The sequence below is a fragment of the Panthera uncia genome (genome assembly GCF_023721935.1).
Source record: "Panthera uncia isolate 11264 chromosome C1 unlocalized genomic scaffold, Puncia_PCG_1.0 HiC_scaffold_3, whole genome shotgun sequence".
Lineage (NCBI taxonomy): Eukaryota > Metazoa > Chordata > Mammalia > Carnivora > Felidae > Panthera > Panthera uncia.
The window spans coordinates 63602603-63621774 of record NW_026057584.1 but is presented as its reverse complement, the minus strand read 5'-3'; the positions used below and the strand labels follow the sequence as shown (position 1 = coordinate 63621774).

Sequence of the window (19172 nt, the reverse complement as noted above, 5' to 3'; positions counted from 1 at the left end):
GACCACAGAGGGAAAAGTAAACAGGAAGAACTGCTGAGAAGGAAAAATAGGGGTGGGAAAGGAAGGATCAGAAGTGAAGAACTAGGGCAGTAAACACTCAAAAACTGGCTCCTGGTCTGACCCAGAAGGTCCCTTCTCTGTGGATGTATGGTCACACATTCTAATTTCAAGTAATGAACACTCATGGGAAAAAAGATAGTAGAAAGCCAATGTCCTCATAATGTTTAATATCCATAAGAGTACATACAAACTGTCTCCTAAGCCTACGGAGATACAAAAAGTAATAATAAGCTTTTTTTTCATTTTGTTTTTTTACACCTCACCACCTAAGCTCTGGCCAACACAACCTGCTGTCATCAAGACTTAAGGATAAGCTAACCTATAAGACCTATATCACCCTAAAGTGGTCAATCAAGCAACTGCAAGTATGCTTTTGGAAGCAGACAATGTCAACACAGCATGAAAACTAACAGCACCAACCTTTCTAACTTTCCTGACACTAGCAATAGCTATCCTTAAACTTTTCTGGGGTAGCATACTGCCTGGCTTGTGAAGAAAGTCAAATGCAGAAAAACCATCATGGAGGGGCGCCTGGGTGACTCAGTAGGTTAAGCGTCTGACTCTCAATTCTGGCTCAGGTCATGATCTCATGGATCAGGAGTTCGAGCCCCACCTCAAGCTCTGTGCTGACCGTGCTGAGCCTGCTTGGGATTCTCTCTCCCCCACTCTCTCTAGCCCCTCTCCTACTTGCACTCTCTCTCTCTCTCAAAATAAATAAACTTTGAAAAAAATCCATCATGGGAAACTGAACCCTCTTTAAGAGCATACTTTCCCTTAGAAACTTACACCACTGTATCCTTTACTGTAAATGACCTCTCAAATCCTCATCTCTGGCTCCAGTCTCTTCTCTGAGATCCCAGTCTGCAATTGTATGCATGTGACAGACACACCAGTATCCTTCCTCAGCACAAAAGCACTGCATCGCCTTGCAACAGACAGGGCCTTGGGGATGGCTAGGCCAATGAAGTGGGAGCAGTGATGAGTGGCTCTCCTTGCTGAGGCAGAGGGAAGCTCAGGCAGCTCCTCCCCTCCTGCCCCCCTCCTCCTGCAGCAACCAGACTGCAGCCCACAAGACTGAAGCAGCTTAGGGCCCCAAGCTGCTGCAGGAAGAAGAGCCAACTCGAGGCACCTCCCAGACTCTCAGAAGTACACTTCTGTTGCGTTAAGCTCCTGTGATTTGGGGGTTGTTTGTTACACCATATGTTACCACCCCATAGCCCAGGCTCACCTGAGAAAACAAGCTTAGTGGACATCCAGGGGCACCAAAAATCCACCTAAAATCATTCTCCACCTTGTTCTACCTGAATCCAGAGAAGCCTACCTACCTTCTATCTTGGTTAACCTCCAGAAATCTTAGGCTCTGCCCCCCTCCTTTGCATCCCCAGGCCTGGATGAAGAAACTGCACAGAATCAGTTTGATACACTTTTATTGACGGTGATGAAAATCTTAGGCAAAGTCAAATGAGGGACCCTTAGTTGGCTCAGTCGGAAGAGCGTGGGGTGCTTGTTCTCAGGGTCATAAGTTTGAGACTCACATTAGGTGTAGAGATTAAATAATTTAAAAAAAATTTTTTTTTTTAACATTTATTTATTTTTGAGACAGAGAGAGACAGAGCATGAACGGGGGAGGGTCAGAGAGAGAGGGAGATACAGAATCTGAAACAGGCTCCAGGCTCTGAGCTGTCAGCACAGAGCCCGACGCGGGGCTCGAACCCATGGACCGTGAGATCATGACCTGAGCCGAAGTCGGCCGCTTAACCGACTGAGCCACCCAGGCGCCCAATAATTTTTCTTTTAAAGGGAAGCAAAGCCTGGGGCGACTGGGTGGTTCAGTCGGGTAAGCACTGACTTCTGCTCAGGTCATGATCTCATGGTTCGTGAGTTCAAGTTCTGTGTCGGGCTCTGTGCTGACAGCTCAGAGCCTGGAGCCTGCTTAGGATTCTATGTCTCCCTCTCTCTCCCTCTGCCCCTCCCCTGCTCACACTCTGTCTCTGTCTTTCTCTCTCAAAAATAAACATTAGGGGCGCCTGGGTGGCCCAGTCGGTTAAGCATCCGACTTTGGCTCGGGTCATGATCTCGCGGTCTGTGAGTTCGAGTCCCGCGTCGGGCTCTGTGCTGACCGCTCAGAGCCTGGAGCCTGTTTCAGATTCTGTGTCTCCCTCTCTCTCTGACCCTCCCCCGTTCATGCTCTCTCTGTCTCAAAAATAAATAAATGTTAAAAAAAAATTTTTTTAAAGGAATAAACATTAAAAAAATTTTTTAATAAATAAAAAAGGGAAGCAAAGTCAAATGAATTTTAAGAAGTTAGACTTTTAAAAGAAAGATGGAAATTCTTGGGAGATAACCAGAAAAATATTTATTTTGGAAAAAAAAAAGTCTCAATCATGAAGCTCAATGTCTACTTAGATATGCAACTTTTTTATTATAACACACTAACATGATTGAAAACAATCTCCATTCCTACCCATGTTACAAGGGCATGACCATTCTAAAGCCATCAGAGCAGATAAAAGAGGTATCTAAATGTGCTTATATTTTTTTAAGGATTATATCACCACTACTCAGAACATACTAGAAACTGATACTCTTCACAAATACCACCCACAATTGTCAAACTTAAAAGCTCAAACTCACAGAATTGTAATGCAAATATAAAACATTCCCTTCAAAGGTCATTTACCACCATTTTTTCCCACCCTTTCTTGAAAGGGGCCCACACATGCAGGCTAAGAGAATGGCTATGAAAGAAAATATACGTTGTGGTTACATCAAAGTTTCTAGCTTAGAGGTACTGCAAACTTCATTACCGGGTCCCAGATCATACAAGCTACACAGAAACATCAAGACACACACACATGCCCTTTGATTTATCTACTAGTTAAGCAAACTGTCATACTTTGAATAATGTATCTAAAATCCACTCATAAAAATCTTTAATCTCCTTTTTATTTTTGGTGAGAACAGCAGGGAAGGTTTTCTTTTTATCATAAGGGCAATCTACACAAAATGATACACAATTTGATTATTATTCCACTTGCCTGTCTCTGAAATAAAGCAAAAATACACTCATCAAAATTTCAATCATGGGATACCTGGGTGGCTCAGTCAGTTGAGTGGCCAACTCTTGGTTTAGGCTCAGGTCATGATCTTGCGGTTCGTGGGTTCGAGTCCCACATTGGGCTCTGTGCTGACAGTGGAGAGCCTACTTGGGATTCTCTCTCTCTCTCTCTCTCTCTCTCTCTCTCTCTCTCTCTCCTTCTCTCTCTGCCCCTCTCCTGCTTGAGCTCTCTCTCTCTCTCTCTCAAAATAAGTTAAAACACAGTTTAAAAAGGAAAGGTAACAGAACACCTGAGTGGCTCAGTAGGTTAAGCTTCTGACTCTTGATTTCAGCTCAGGTCATGATCTCACGGTGTGTGAGGTCTGTGAGTTTGAGCTCCACATCCGGCTCTGAACTCATAGTGCAGAGCCTGCCTGGGATTCATTCATTCTCCCTCCCTCCCTCCCTCTCTCTCTCAAAATAAATAAATAAACTAAAAAAAAAAAAAAAAAGAAAAAGAAAGAAAGAAAGGAAAGGTAACTAATTAGTGGCTCGTCCTCCCCATGGGCATTTAATCACACTGAACAAACTGAAACTTCAAATCCTCTTGACCTTACTGACAAATCTTATACCTTCAATATGCTAAGGCAAACAATTACCATTAGTTATCAACCAAGACAATAAAAATCCACCCAAGAGTGTCTGGGTGGCCCAGTTAGTTAAGCGTCCAACTTTGGCTCAGGTCATGATCTCGCAGTTCACAAGTTCTAGCCCCACTTCAGGCTCTCTGCTGACAGCTCAGAGCCTGGAGCCTGCTTCAGATTTGGTGTTTCCATCTCCCTCTGCCCCTCCCCCACTCGTGCTCTGTCTGGTCTCTCTCTCAAAAATCAATTTAAAAAAAAAAATTTTTTTTTTAAAAACCCACCCAGAAGGCAAAGCATGACTGTTCTCTCTCCCACCCCACCTATTTCATTTCAAGAGTATTACTGAATATGGCAGGATTGCTCAAGTTTTCTGCTCAACAGAAATATACATTACAATTAGACTGACCATCCTTCATTTCAACCATATGAGTCAAGAGGAAGTAGTATTAATTATTTATTGGTTAGCATACATCCACCAAGTATTTACCACACCTGTGCACCTGTTCATAATGGTCATTTCTGTTCTAGAGTTTCCACAGAGTTCACCAACCCTGGGAACAACAGAGAAGCAGGAAGTTCTGCCTTCTTAACCATGCTTTGTGCCTTTAAACACCCAAACCATTGAGTTGCAGATAGTATTTGCTGGTAGGAAACACTCCTGTCCTAAAGTTATGACCTTGTATCTTCATACGCCTTCCAACTTATTTTAACTTTACATAATATTCTACTTCATAAAGCATCATCAACAGTCTGTCTTCTGTCTTCAAGTAGCTCATTGGAGGAAACCTACACCAGGAAACCTTTCACCGTAGCTGTGTGCAAACACCTCTTTCAGCACAGCGCATTCATGTAAATATTCCCAATCCTGGTCCCGAAAATAAAATTCAGACACAGACTCACTGATTCCACTATAAACCAAACTGTACACTGTTGCCAGGGCCCTGAGATGGGAGGGTTCCTTGCAGATAACAGACCCGCTCTGTCACACTTATTCAGAAAGTGACTTATTGATCATTATTCATTTCAGCTCTATAGAAAGAATGAGGCATCTCAGTTGAAACTAACAAGCAAGAGAAAGACCTTTAAAAAGTACCTCTTCAGTCATCCAGAACCTTTGCTGCTCTCACTTAAGAGGTGAAAAGAAGGAAGCTCACAGCCTGAAAGACCACACACCTTCATTTTACAGAGAGAAGGGACTTATAAGGCAAAGATTATCTTAATACCTTGTGCTCAGTAAACAGAGAAAACTAATACCTTCATTCGGTTAAGTGTTTATATAAGGAAGTTAGTGAAACTTACTGTTCTTGAGAATGTTTCCTCCCTACCTCACCTGCAGGAAACAGCACCCACCTTCCTCCTAAGTTGATTTCCAGTCAATAAACCCTTCAGAAAGAAGTCTTCTCCTCCAGCCTACCACTCCAGAACCACTTCTCCACACTGAACCTGGCTAACACTCCTAACCCTGCACCCTTGGGAAAACCACTTAACCTCCCTGAGCCCCCTGAGATGTGGGGGACCTGTACTAAATGTCTAAGGAGGGCTTGCAGGTATTACTAGGAAACCTGTTTAGAGCATGCTCCAAAAAGCACCAACTTGCGAAAGAACCCAGTCCATGTGCTATGACTAATCTTGACCCACACATTTCAAAATTCCAAAAGTGTTCACAGCATAAAACAGTAAACTTTAGCTAAAAGTCTGTTTTCAGACCATATTTTTAAATGGTAAATTATAATGACAAGTTACACGTGAAAACATTCTCCTTACAACCTATTAAATCATCGGGGTGCCTGGCTGGCTCAGTCAGAAGAGCATGCAACTCTTAATCTTGGGGTTATGAGTTCGAGCCCCACGTTGGGTATAGAGACCACAATAAATAAGTGAATGAATGAATGAATGAATTAATTAATTAATTAAATAAATCTTAAAAAAAAAAAAAATTTCAAGTCATGACCAGTAAGGCTCATCTTCCTCCTGATCCCCTTGTACATGTTCCTAGTGTTGCTGATTTGGTGTATATCCTTCTGGTCCTTTCTCTAGGCATTTATACACACATTTTTGAAGCCACAGAAAGCATGTAGCATAGGAGTATAGACTCTAACATAACCCCATTCAGGGGAAGAATCTGCCTCTGTCAATACTTAGTCATAAGTACATATATGTTCCCTGCTCTATATCCTGTTTCTGGACATATATTCCATAAGTCTATGACAGGATCTCCCCTGCAGTGCTATGTATGAGGACCCAGAGATGGAGGAGATAAGGAAACATAGGGGAACAAATGTCTAGGTAAATACAGCAACCTAAACAGATTAATCATAAGAACATAGTTCCAAATAAAAAAAAAAATAGTATGAGCTTGAGCACAAAACCACTTATGTAAGTTTAAAGCAGACATAAATGTCCTCATCTGCTAGAATATCCACACAACTCACAGGATTCCTGTGAAATGGAATACAACACTTAACATAGTCCCTGTCACATTTGAAGCACTTAGTAAATATTCACTATTGTTAATTAGATAAAAAGAAGTTCACAGCATACTGTAAATTTTCTATGCCAAAATTTCATTTACAGTGTCATTCTTTTTCCTAAAGGGCTTTCTTTTCCCTTCCTTAAAAAAAAAAAAAAAAAAAAAAAAAGAGATAAAAGAGATTGGAAAGCTATGTTCAAAATGCTTGCAGTGGTTACCTCTGAAGGGAATTATATGTGGGTTTTTTTTTTGCTTATTCTCCTTGCTGGGCTATATTTCTACAACAAATATATATTACTTTGGAATGTTCTTTGGTCTTTCATCTTCCTTTCAATATGATTAATGACCAGAAAAAAAAAAATAGAAACAACCTAAGAAATCCACCACTGGGGAAATTATTCAATTATAGTGCATACAAACAGCAGAATATTCCATAGCCCCTTTTTGTCAATGTGGGAAAATAGCACACTGTTGTCTGGGGGGAAAGCAAGCTCTGAGACTGCATAGAGATCCAAGAGGCCATGGATAACAGTGGTCAGCATGGATTCTGGTAGATTCTGGAGCCAGTCCACCTACTTCACATCCTGCCTGCCACTCAGACGCTGTTCAACCTAAGGCAAATCAGCCTCCCTGAGTCTCAATGCCCATCTGCAAAATGAAGGTGACGATAGGGTCTTCCCTCATTCAGTTGCAGTAAATGAATGCAAAAGATGTAAAAAACAAAAACACCACGTAGAAGGTCCACTAAAAGATGTGTGCGTTTTACCAATGTAAATTAACCCTCAATGAAGTTGACTGAAAAATACATGCACACACACAAAAGGTCACGTACGGTACTCTTCCATTTATATGAAATATCCAGAATAGGTAAATCCTTAGAAATTGAAAGCAGAGTGGTGGTTGCCAGGGGCTGAGGAGAAGCAAGAGCAGAGCGCGACCGCTGAGTAGGCCTGGGGTTTCATTCTGGAGGGATTGTGAAGTTTCGGAACCAGACAGAGGTGATAGTTACATAACATTGTCAATGTACTGACTGCAACTGAATTGTTCACTTTAGAAAGGACTGATTTTATATTATGTGAATTTCACTGTAGGAAAAAAATGCATGCAAAACAACATGTTTTACCAGAACATACCCAAGTGAAAAGATAACATAAACATTCAAGAAGGCTGAAAGGGGAAAAGGAATGAGGAAGGCGGAAAGCACAAATGAAAGCCAAAGCAAATGTGACACAGCATAATTCTGCTAAGAGCTCTGCCTGGCCTGCTGACGGCAGTGTGCCTTGAACAAAAGGGGGGCTTGCCTAAACCCTCCACACCTGGGGCCAACACGTTGTCTTGGTTTGCTGCCTTTCTTCATTGCCCAAAGAAATGGTATTCACCTCTCTTCTTCATTTCTTAGTCTCTGCTATGTACCTTGGCGCTCTCTTCACGTGAGCACACACCATCCCTTCTGGCTGTTCTGAAGCTCAAGACATGTACCATGATTCACACTGTTTATTCAGTTTTCATGACTGGTTTGTATTTTATACTTGATCATACATAATATGCCAATTAGTGAGAATTTCATAATGAAGAATCAACACGGTATGCTCCTACCTATACCAAAATAAAACCCTATTCTGTAATAAGTTCATTTTAATTTTTTTAATTTTTTAAACGTTTTTATTTATTTTTGAGAGAGAAGAGAGACAAAATGAGAGAGGGGGAAGGGCAGAGAGAGAGGAAGACACAGAATCCCAAGCAGGCTCCAGGCTCTGAGCAGTCAGCACAGAGCCGGACATGGGGCTCAAACTCATGACCCACGAGATCATGACCTGAGCCGAAGTCAGACGATTAACCGACTAAACCACAAAGCGCCCAATAAGTTGATTTTTAGAGCTATTGTACATGCATCCTTCATAGCCAAACCCCTCCCGCAAACTACTACTGTGACCACCAAACAGCCAGAAGACAGCAATGCCCCTCCGTCCATTTCCATGCCCTCCAAGCTGAGGGGGATTTATGGTGATTTTACAGGAAAAAGAAGTAAGTTAACTGGATGGTTCATCACATGATTCTTTGCTCCAAGATGACCCTTCCCGAAGCCTGGTGACCGCCTGGCCTGGCTGTTTGGTATTAAGTTTAAAGACCTGGAGTTAGTTCAGAGGATACACACAGTGTTGTAGAAAATCCATGAAGTTCACCTTGGAGCTTCTGGCTCCTTCAACAACCATGCCAAAAACTCTGCACTTTCTGGATGTTTACCAAACCCCAAACATCAACATGTCACCTGCTCAATTACACTGTATCTAACAGACTTCTCTGGGATTTTGTTTTCATGAAAATAAACTAAAGGTCTGCCCTTTTTAATACTTAGTCACGAATGTCAGTTGCCTCAAGGTGACACAGGAGACAAGCGTGACATTTGTGAAGAACGCCAGCTGAAAAGAATCATATACAGAACACACACATACATGCACACACGGAAACATCTCCTTCTGGGCTAAGGAAACATAAGCATTTTAGAAAAATAAAAAAAAGCCTTTTATCAGAGCTGGGGTAAAGGTCATGTCCGTGGTACTAGAGCGGAGGACAGAGCTACCTCTCAGACGCACTGTGCCCTGCTCTCATAGGACCTGCTAAAGAGGAGGGTCTGTTCCAGTGCCAAGTGTGATCTGGCATCTCTAAGGACTGGACAGTTATGCAATACAATTATTTTTTTGCACAGCATCCCTCCCACAGGGCATTCCAATAAGCTTGACAAAGGGAGTCATTCATGGACTTGATAAAAGCAAAGTAAGGAGAAACTTTGTAACATGAAGGAAAGACAGGAAATAAACAGTTGAGATGTGGAAAGGGCTCCCAGCACCTCCCTCCTAGGCTTTCATCTGCCCACCCAATCCACAGGACAGAGGCAGAAAAGAGGAAGGTAACCAAAGAAACATGGAACAGGGAAGAATGAATGAAATCAGAGGTGACAGAGGACAGGCCTCTGTGTCCAGAGAAGGTACATCCTCGCTGTTGGCAAACAGTAAAATGATCTTCTGTCAACCAAGCTGGGATTGGTTTGGATTTTTGTTTTTGTTTTGTTTTTTGAGGCCAGCTATTGATTGTACTTGTTAAATAATAAACACAAGTCACAAAATATCTTCTTAATTTTATGACTTACCAGCCTAATTTATTTTGACAGAAACAGAAGTGTGCCTACACACCAAAGCAAAAGTTGTGTTTGGCTGTTTAAAGATCTCCTTGGAATCCTGCAAGAAATTCCTGGGTTGGGGGCAGTCCAGATGAAAGGGCTAAATGTCCTTCTTCAGGGAGATGAGTCATCTAATGAAGTGGTGAGACATCATTCTTAGCTTGAGCAAACCTTACAGAAATACAAGTCCTTAGAGAAATTTTGTTGTAAGCCTCCTTCAAAAGAAGACATTGTCTTCTTTCAACCTTCTAAAGACAAAGCTGATTTGACCACGGTACCTCTTATTCATGGATGATCTCATGAACAGGAGAGGACTTTGATTAACCAAGGTGCTCTCATCATGTCTGCACCAGGCACTCCCCACCAAGGTGAATACCTGCATAGTTCCGGGATGCTCTTCCCAACAAGGTCTGGGGACGAAGCTCTTTAAATAAAAAGTTAGCCTGGGTGCTTGCAGGGAGGTGGCTGGGCTAAGGTCAGCTCCAGCCCTAGGTTCTTAGCTGCAGATATGCTTGTCAGGTAAAGCAGACTTCTCTTAGGCCTGCTAGGACTATACTGCCACAAGGAACTTCCTTATGAATCTGAAGAAACTCCCAAAACTCAAACAGGTGATAATGTGCTTCACTGAAGCTCTAACAGTATCTTCAAAAGCATCCTACTCTCCCAAGGTATCCAAGAACATCCACAAAGGGTGCCTGGAATTCTGTGCCATACAGGGAACCCATTCCATTACAGATCTACTTTGTTCAATTTCCTATTGATTTTCATTATCATGGAAGAAGAGTCATAGATAGGTATAGATTTAGATCAAAGGTAGATAGATATCTCAAAGCCGGTCCTGAAAACCAATGTGTTCTTAAAAGGGGAAAAAAAAAAAAGGCATAACTACAATTTCAAGGTCAAGTCCATGATTCAGTGTCATGATTTAGTAGACAGACACAACTTACTAGCAGGAAACCATTTAAATTCCACCTTGAAAATACCAGGATATATAGGGATCATATAAACATCTTCTAATACCGTGTCATCTTTAAGGAGGCAATAAATGAAGTTACTGGTATGGCTCTTGCTGATGGGAATCCTGACAGAGAGGAGACTGAAACAGCACCAGACCACATAACTTGGAAAAGGGTGCCACCGACTAGCCCTTGCTCTGCCCTACAAAGCCTTTCTCTTCAGGACACGAACACTGCTGCTGTTGCTCACTGAAGCCCCACAGGACAGTGTAGGTTTCTGTTTCATCATACAGAGGGTCCAAAAGCCTGCCCTGGATGTCCAAAGTAGGGAAGTCACCTGGAGACAACTACAAAAGCTGAGAAAATTCCCAGAAGAAATGTCAGGAAAAGTTCACTTTCACAGTGTCTACGTGTATCATCTTTTCCAAGAAACTGACTAGACAACGTTTGACCATCAAAAATAGTGATCGTGTACTACAGATACACCACATGTACCAAGGTAAGGACAGAAGTGGAAATCCTCTATGCCCCCAGTTTACAGCCAATGCTCAACCCAGGTGGGCTCACCAGAGCAAGGGCCAGGTCACCTACAGAACATGACTCATGACAGAAATTCCTGATCATTAGACTGGAAGGGCCAAGAGGCAAACTCAAAAAAGTGTCATGTTTCCCCAAAGGTAATTCCAGCCACCAAGAGCAAAGGCAAGAACACGGAAGAGACTTCTCAAAAAACTAAAATAAAATAAAAGTGGGAGAAAAAAATAAAAGCAGATTCCAAAAGGTCTAAAAGAGAGGCGGGAAAGCCTAAATTGGATAAAGAGAAAATAGTAGCACAGTCAAAAGACTGATGGTCACACAGCCATTCAATAAATAGGGACCGGCTCCCACTAAGTGGCAAGACCCCTGTTAAACGTTACTCAGGATATAAACCTGGGGCGGACATGTTTCCTACCAGAGCAAATAAGCTTCTGCCCAAATAGCTGCACTATCCACCAACAGTTGATTTCCTCTAAGAACTACATGAATCAAGGATTTGGGATAGGCATTTGGGTTGAACCTTAAAAGATACTCAGAATATATATTAGGAAAAAAAAGAGAGATGCTTAGCATGCTGGAAAGTGGCCAGAGGGTCTACAAAGGCAAAAAGGTGATACTAGCCATTTATTTTCAGGAAATCGCACTAACGAGGAATAATGAAAGATTACTTGAAAAAGCACACTGGGACCAGATCATGGCAGAGCTTAAATAATATTCAAAAAAAAAGTGGGGGGGGTGCAACCCACAGAGACCAGCAGGGCCAGGAGGAGCAGAGACACCTGGGCAAGCGGTGTCACTTGCTGTGATCACCAACGGCCCCTGCATCAAAATGAAACCAAACACAGAAGTACAAAACGTGGGATGACTGGTACTCTTCTGTTCCTTGCCATCCACGACTATTTGTTTAGGAGAGAACACGTAATCAGTCTAACAGATAAGCAATGATCCCAGGGCCCCAGGAAGGCAGGCAACACACCAATTCCTGTGGAGCACTCCTACCTTGGCCGGGCAAAATCTCGATTTTCTTACCAGTCCTATGTGGTACCTAAAGCACTTTAGTAAGCCAATCATGTATCGTTATGTCAAGTAAGTTTCAAAAAAATTGTTTTTCAGATACTTTGGGTGTTTTCAGACACTTTCTATATACACTTAACCCAATTTTCTGGTTAGCTGCCATGCAGAGTACAGGTAAGTCACAATAGGGGGAAGGGGGTGGGGAAGGGAGGGGGAGGGGGGACTTCCTCTCACCCCATGCTGAGATCTTCTAGCCCAGTCCTCTCCTGCCCCTCTTCCTCACGGACAGGAAGGTTTTCCCTTGGGCTTCTTTTACTCTCCTGCTACTAGCCCACAGAGGGTTGTTTGTAGGTCTCTTCTGTCCTCCACTGTCCTCCTTCTGTCCTCCACTGTTCTGTCCTCCACTGAGCTTCTAGCCCAACCCTAATTTTCTCTCCAAGTGGTCTGCAGCAAGCAAGCACTCCTCTCTCAATACACACACACACACACACACACACACACACACACACCTTTGGTTTCTCCACTGCTTTCCTAGCAATCTGCATTGTCATAAGATCCAGGCTTAGGAGCAAAAGAAGTCATTTCTTGGAATCAACCTTTAAGGGGCACCCGGGTGGCTCAGTTGATTCAGCATGACTCTTGATTTCGGCTCAGGTCATGATCCTGGACTGGGGTCATGGGGTAAAGCCCTGCATTGGGCTCCATGCTCAGCATGGAGCCTGCTTAAGAGTCTCTTGCTCCTCTGCCCCTCTCCGCCACTCACACAACACACACACACACACACACTCTCTCTCTCTCTCTAAAATAAAAAATTAAAAAAAAGTTTAAACAGAATCAACCTTTAAAAAGATAAGACTGTGTTCATACCTTCACACAGACCATCCAGGCTCTTGCTTACCTTGATGCGAGGATAGAGGACAAGCTGAGTTTCTTTAAACTGTTTTTCTTGCTTTCATCTAGATATAGAGACAGGTAGAGAGATGGCTAATCTTGATTCACAAGCCTCCATTAAACTTTATCATGTAAGCATCTTTCACTTATCTTAGTGTGGTATGCACTTGAAAACATAATGGCACGTTACGGAGCATTCACACAGAAAAGAGAGGAAGAGTCATCATTTCCTTGTGTACTTGAATAATCATGGTAATCAAGATTGTTCTTTGTTAACAATCTTCAATGTGAGAAAAAATAATGGAATGAAATATTGAGACTCAACTACCAACAGCAATAAAGACCAAACAAAGCCTCTAAAGAGCTATGCAGGGACTATGCTATTGACTTACCTGGGAGGGAGGGTTCTCCTGGAACAAAGACTCTAAGCTGTGGGCAGTCATGGTTAAGAGTATGGACTTGAAAGAGAGGGAAACTGAATCAGACTTGCAATTGTTTTAAACCTCTGGGCTTTGGTTTCCTCACTGCCTTGATAGGAGTATTAAATGAGATGTGTGTGTAAAATCCTTGGTAGAGTAGCTATTATATTAATACAGCACTGATGAAGTGTAAGAGATGACTAACGTGGGCACAGAGCTTTTCTCGAAAAGAGATGACACAAACAGGCAATGCCAGAAGAGATGTCAAAATCTCTTTCAACTGGATCAAGAAAAATAGATCATAAAATGAAGGCCAATATTTCTAGGGCAAGTTCTGGTTCTAAATAGTTCTCCGCTAAATATCTTAGTTTCTTTTGGATGTTAAAAAAAAAAAAATACCAAAAACAAAAACAAAACGAACTTCTTAAATTGCCAAAGATAATACAACTGTACATGTGTGCAATTGAGGAGATTGTAAGATTCTACATCCTGAGTCACTGACAATCAAACAGCACCTCCAAGTAAATCTAGGCTCTGTGGAAGGGGTTATATTTTAAAGTGGGCCTTCACAGGAAAACCATAATTGGAAAACATTTTTTCAGCAAAAGGTAAAAAGTCTGAGTGCTGAGCTGACAGAGCCAGAAATAACAGTTCCTTTTGTTTCCCACGTTCATTACTTTTGTATTAAAATTATTGTTTGTTAACTTGGTTAAATCATAGTGAGCTGCTGTTGATTTCAACACAGGGAGGCAAGTGAACACGTGAACAGGATGATGAGAAGTAGAAAATCCCACCAGAACCAGGATACCTTCGTTCAAAGGCACAACTCGATTAAATTCACATCCTGGGGTCATTTGCTGATTTCTCAGAACAATGGTAAATTTAGTTACTGGGGGAACAAAAAAAAACCATTGTTTCGTTTCATTATAACTCTTCCTTGTTGAAAGTTTAAACTGATTATCTCAGAATCCACAGTTTACATACAAGATGAAAGCATGATGCTAATACATGCACGTCTTTAAAAAGCCAGATATGTATACATACACGCGTGCTGACGTATGTATTCAACTAATGCTAGCATTTAACCCATGTTTGTAGAGACAGCACTAAACTTCAAAAATTGTTTTTATCATGCGAATTATCCAGTTTTTATCAAAACATTAATTCTGGGCCGCCTGGGTGACTTAGCCGGTGAAGCATCTGCCTTCAGCTCAGGTCATGATCTCGTGGCTCATGAGACTTCAAGCCCCACATCGGGCTCTCTGCTGTCCATGCAGAGCCCGCTTCAGATCCTCTGTTCCCCTCTCTGCCCCTGCCCTGCTCTCTGTCTCAAAAATAAACATTAGTCCTGTTAATCTCTCACTACATTCTGTCTTGAAACAAACTTTACAACACACAGTGGGTGGTGGGAACTTAACAAACTGGATTTGAAATCCCTTCCTTTAAGATTCTGACAATAACTATATATGACATGCTACTAACAAAAGACAGAAGGACTTTGGGGATGGGGCGATTGGCTCTAAATTTTGGTTACACACCTCCACCAGGCAATTACCTCACTGGGGTGCAATCAGTTCTGTTTTCCCCTGTAAACTTTTCTAGGTCTCTCAAGGTCAGACCCCAAAAGCAGCTTCCTCTAAATCACCAAGATAGAGCAACGTGTGACACACACTGGAACTCAACAAACACAAAAAACGGATTGTCAACCCATCCTGTGATCAAGTAAAAGCAGGGAGGTATAAAACCTGACCTGTGGCCAGCCCAAAGCTGCTCAGGTCTTTCTGAAGAATAGACTCATCCCTCCCCCCCACCCACTTTTTCATATTCTGAGATGCATGGTCCTACCTTCTCCAAAACGTGAGGAAGAACTTTCTTAACAGACACAAAGGTTTGTACTACCTGACAGGAGATTCCAGGATATTACAGGATTGTTGAGAGAGGGGTGCATTTGTGTGTTTTCTTTTTCTTTTTTGTTTTCCTTTTAAATGTTTAATAGTCTGTTGTTTAGACTGAATTTTTTTAGTCTGGTTTCAATGTCGGGAAGTATATGAGCAAAGCCCTATGATTTTCTCTCTTTTACGATGAGACGAATGAGTCCGCTGCCGGAATTCTGTGTTCCTTATAGATGTCAACACTTTAGCATTAATGTTCATAACATTTTCAAACCTCCCCACATCCCCATCACGGACTTAGGTATACGGCAGGCCATGGATTGCTGCCTTATGCAACAGAGTTATTGACTAAATTTTTATGTACTTTGTATGGTAAGAAAGAGATGAGTGGATGAATAGAGGGCATTTTTAAAAGATTCCTGGTCCTCTCACAGAATCTCCAGAGCCCTTTGTACCAATACAGTAGTATTAATTTATTTGGAGGACACATATTCTGTCTGTGCGTTTCCTATTTATGAATGCTTAAATTAGTGCTTGAGTTACCATAAAACTACTCTTTTAACAATACAACCTATTAAAATATTAGTTATATTATGTAAAAAATTATCTAGTAATTATCTAGTTTTTATCTAGTAATAAAAAATACTAGGAGAGAGAAAGAAAGTTTACCTGAATGACCACATAACAGGTGCTCAAATTTATTGAATGACAGTGAATTCTCCAAGTCAGTGAATCCTCAATTACCCACAGCAATGGAAAGGTACGCTGGTGTGGAAAGTACAAATAATTTAAAAAGACTTCACATGCTGAGGACTTTCTATGTAAAATGGAGATACCTGAACCTTCCTCATGGTGTTACCGTGAGGACTAAATGAGCTACAAAAATAGCTCCTCAGTGCTAACTGCTATAATTACGATCATCATCTTCATTATTGATTATGCATTATATTATCCAGCAAGGCCAGCATGATGGTCCTGATTTTGATGATGAACCACCATGAAGCACAATGAGGCCAAGGAACTGGCTCCCGGTCACAAAGCTGGAAAATGATGCCAACGGAATCTGAGCCCACGTCGGCCTGATGTGCAAGTTTCAGCCCAACTACCATGTGATGCTGCTTTAAACATAGGGGCCTTTCAGGGTGCCTGGGTGACTCAGTCGGTTAAGCGTCTGACTTCGGCTCAGGTCATGATCTCACAGCTCGTGAGTTCGGGCCCCATGTCTGTCGGGCTCTGTGCTGACAGCTCAGAGCCCGGAGCCTGCTTCGGATTCTGTGCCTCCCTCTCTCTCTGCCCCTCACCGACTCTGGCGCACGCGCTCTTTCTCTCAAAAATAAACATTAAAAAAAAAAAAAATAGGGACCTTTCCTCTAGAAACTAACTCTACTGATAGCTTGAGAAATCCTAAAGGCAGGTCAAATAGCAAAAGCAGGGAAGCGATTTGCAACCAGAGGTCACTGGGTTCACATCCAGCTGTGTGACCTTCAACAGATTATGCGATGGCCCACGTCTCTACTTCCTGATGTGTACAATTGGGATAATCATACCAATCCTGGCAAGAATGAGGTAAGGATGGCACATAAAAGATGTCAAGTACTCAGGCCAGGCAACACACAGCAGGTCCTCCAGGAGTCTCAGAAGCATCCTGTCAGCTTACACTGCCCTTACATGGCCTCAAGTCTTCCAGGTAGAGAGGAGAATAGGAGAATTTTAATTGCCAACGTTTTTCTTCAAAGATCACTAGATCTCAAGAGATACAATAAAATTCTCCCCAAGAGTCAAATAACTTCATTACCTGTAATTTTTCTTTGGTCATATGCAATTTCATACACATGTATCTTTTGCCTCTATGTACATAAAGAAAAAAAACGATGTAACAGTCACATATTCTATATATAGTCATATTTACATATACTTTGACACTTCCAAAGGGAGAAAGAACATAATGAAAATTAAGCCAAAGTTGAAAAGAACGGGAAATTCTTGAAAAAACAAAACAAATCCACTTTCCTATCATGCTACAAAATAACAGAAAAGGCTGCCACCCATACACCAGAATTTAAAAAAAAAAAAAAGGATAAAGGGACATAGATCCAAAAGAAAAAATGGCTAAATTTTTTATTTAAATCTGGTAATCAGATAAACAGTCAAATCTATAATACAGCAACATGTAAGAAAATTCACTTTATTATTTCACAAAATGAAAACCAGGGCGTCTGGGTGGGTCAGTGGGTTGAGTGTCCAACTCTTGCTTTCAGTTCAGGTCATGATCTCACAGTTCGTGGGATCGAGACCCGCATCAGGAATTCTGTCTCCCTCTCTCCCTGCCACTCCCCTGCTCGAGCTCTCTTTCTCTCTCAAAATAAATTAATAAACTTAGAAAAAAAGAAAACCAAAGAAAGCACATTTATAAATGTACTCTAAGCCAGGCACTAGGTGATTTTCAACTCGCCACCAAAGCAATCAAATAGAGATTAACATGCCTATCAGCTAAAACCAAGCTGTCAAAATGAAAGCTTTAAATTATGCATGTCCTTACCAAAAAGTATTTAAAAGATTTTTCTTGGAAAAAATAAAAAGCATTGCACAGACTTTAATAATGTTTAATTTTGCTTATGTGCTAAGAGGCATTTTTAAAGCAGATTAAAACACCGAATTCAAGACCACCAGAAGAAACTTTCCAAATTGAAATAAGACCATTTGGTCGCTATGCTATTCATCTATCTTTTACCCAACAAAAATTCCTATAAAATGATAATCAAAACCTTTTGGTAAACAGGAGCTTAAATGCTGCCTTTCAAATCAGATTACATTTCAAGTGATCTGAAACCAAATTAAGACAGCATTTTATGAGCATGTTTCTCATTTTTAAGAGGAATAGGGAAACTGCCCTTTGAGATGCTGAGAGACATGGGCACCAAGGTCAAGGGCTCAGGAATTCAAGAGTCACCAAAACATTCAATCCACTAGCCATTACTTTGAAGGAGAAGCTGACTGGGGTTGAGGAAGGAGGAGAACAGGAAAGAAAAGGGGGTGGGGGATACTTGATTGTGACCCTTAGGAAGAAAACAAAGCAGCTCAGAGAAATATAAACAACTCTTCATCTCTGAAACACTGGAGTGCCAAATACCTAATAAAATTAGGGAGGACCAGATACTCTTCCTTTCAGAACTGTACCATCATAAAGAGGATGAAATATTTCATCAGACATTTAAGTCCATCAGAAACGGCAAGACCATACATACCTCATGATCCAGGCATTGGTATTTCAGAATTGAAGACCATTTACTACTGAGACAGGGTACAAGTTTTCCCAATTTACTCTATGCGGAAAAAGGGAAGTTGTGTCCCAGGGAAGTATATACTGACTTAAAAGAATAAACTGCTTCTTAAGTTCATCACAAGTATATATATTTATGTAACAAAGTGTATGTGAGTGTGTGTGTGTGTGTGTGTGTGTGTGTGTGTATTAACAAAAAAAGTACGTTAATCAGGATTACATTCTGGATAGGTCACTAACCTAAGAGCAAAGTTATATAAACACCGACTCATGGCGCCTGCCACCCCCAAGTTCCCTTCCTAGGTAGGAGCTTCCCATGTTTCACCCTTGTCCAAAGAGGCCACCTAAGCTGGCAGCTGTCCTATGCAGGGAGTCTGGTAAAAACTGGATTCTCAATCCTTGGCATCAAAATTGGTAAATAAAGAGAAAATCTAGCAATTAGCAGCCATAGCTATGGCCAAAAGGGAAAGGGTTGAAAAGAGAAGCTTTAAGGGCCAGGACAGGTATGAATGAGCCAAAATTCTGACCCAGCAGAAACCACGGGACAGAGGAGAGAGAAGCAAGCAGACAGGGCAAAAGCAGACTCACCCCGACTGGCTAAATCACACCAACATTAGAGGATTCTGAAGTGAGGACCCAAAAATTCCCTCTGCTCAGGTCTTGTCCACTTACGTGGCTCATGAGAACCCTACAATTCCCCAAGAGCCGGGTGCTCAGCTTTTCCTGATGGCTACAAAACCCTGGGGTTATGGAGGACATTCCTGTCCCCATATTCCCACATCTGTCTTCATAGA

The 19172-nt window shown here is 41.7% G+C and overlaps 1 protein-coding gene across 7 annotated transcripts in view; it reads right to left on the bottom strand.

Annotated features, from left to right (window-relative positions):
• The window catches only part of STK39 (serine/threonine kinase 39), a 317745-nt gene that overhangs the window by 281539 nt on the left and 17034 nt on the right, over nt 1-19172 (bottom strand). The window contains exon 1 of one of the 7 annotated variants that reach the window (XM_049616069.1): nt 12795-15021. The exons of 5 other annotated variants lie outside the window; for them this stretch is intronic. The gene's annotated coding sequence lies outside the window, so the exon portion shown is untranslated. Of the gene's footprint in view, nt 1-4834; nt 6178-12794; nt 15022-19172 lie in introns of those variants that run through there. One more of the 7 variants, XM_049616068.1, reaches the window with a different exon arrangement.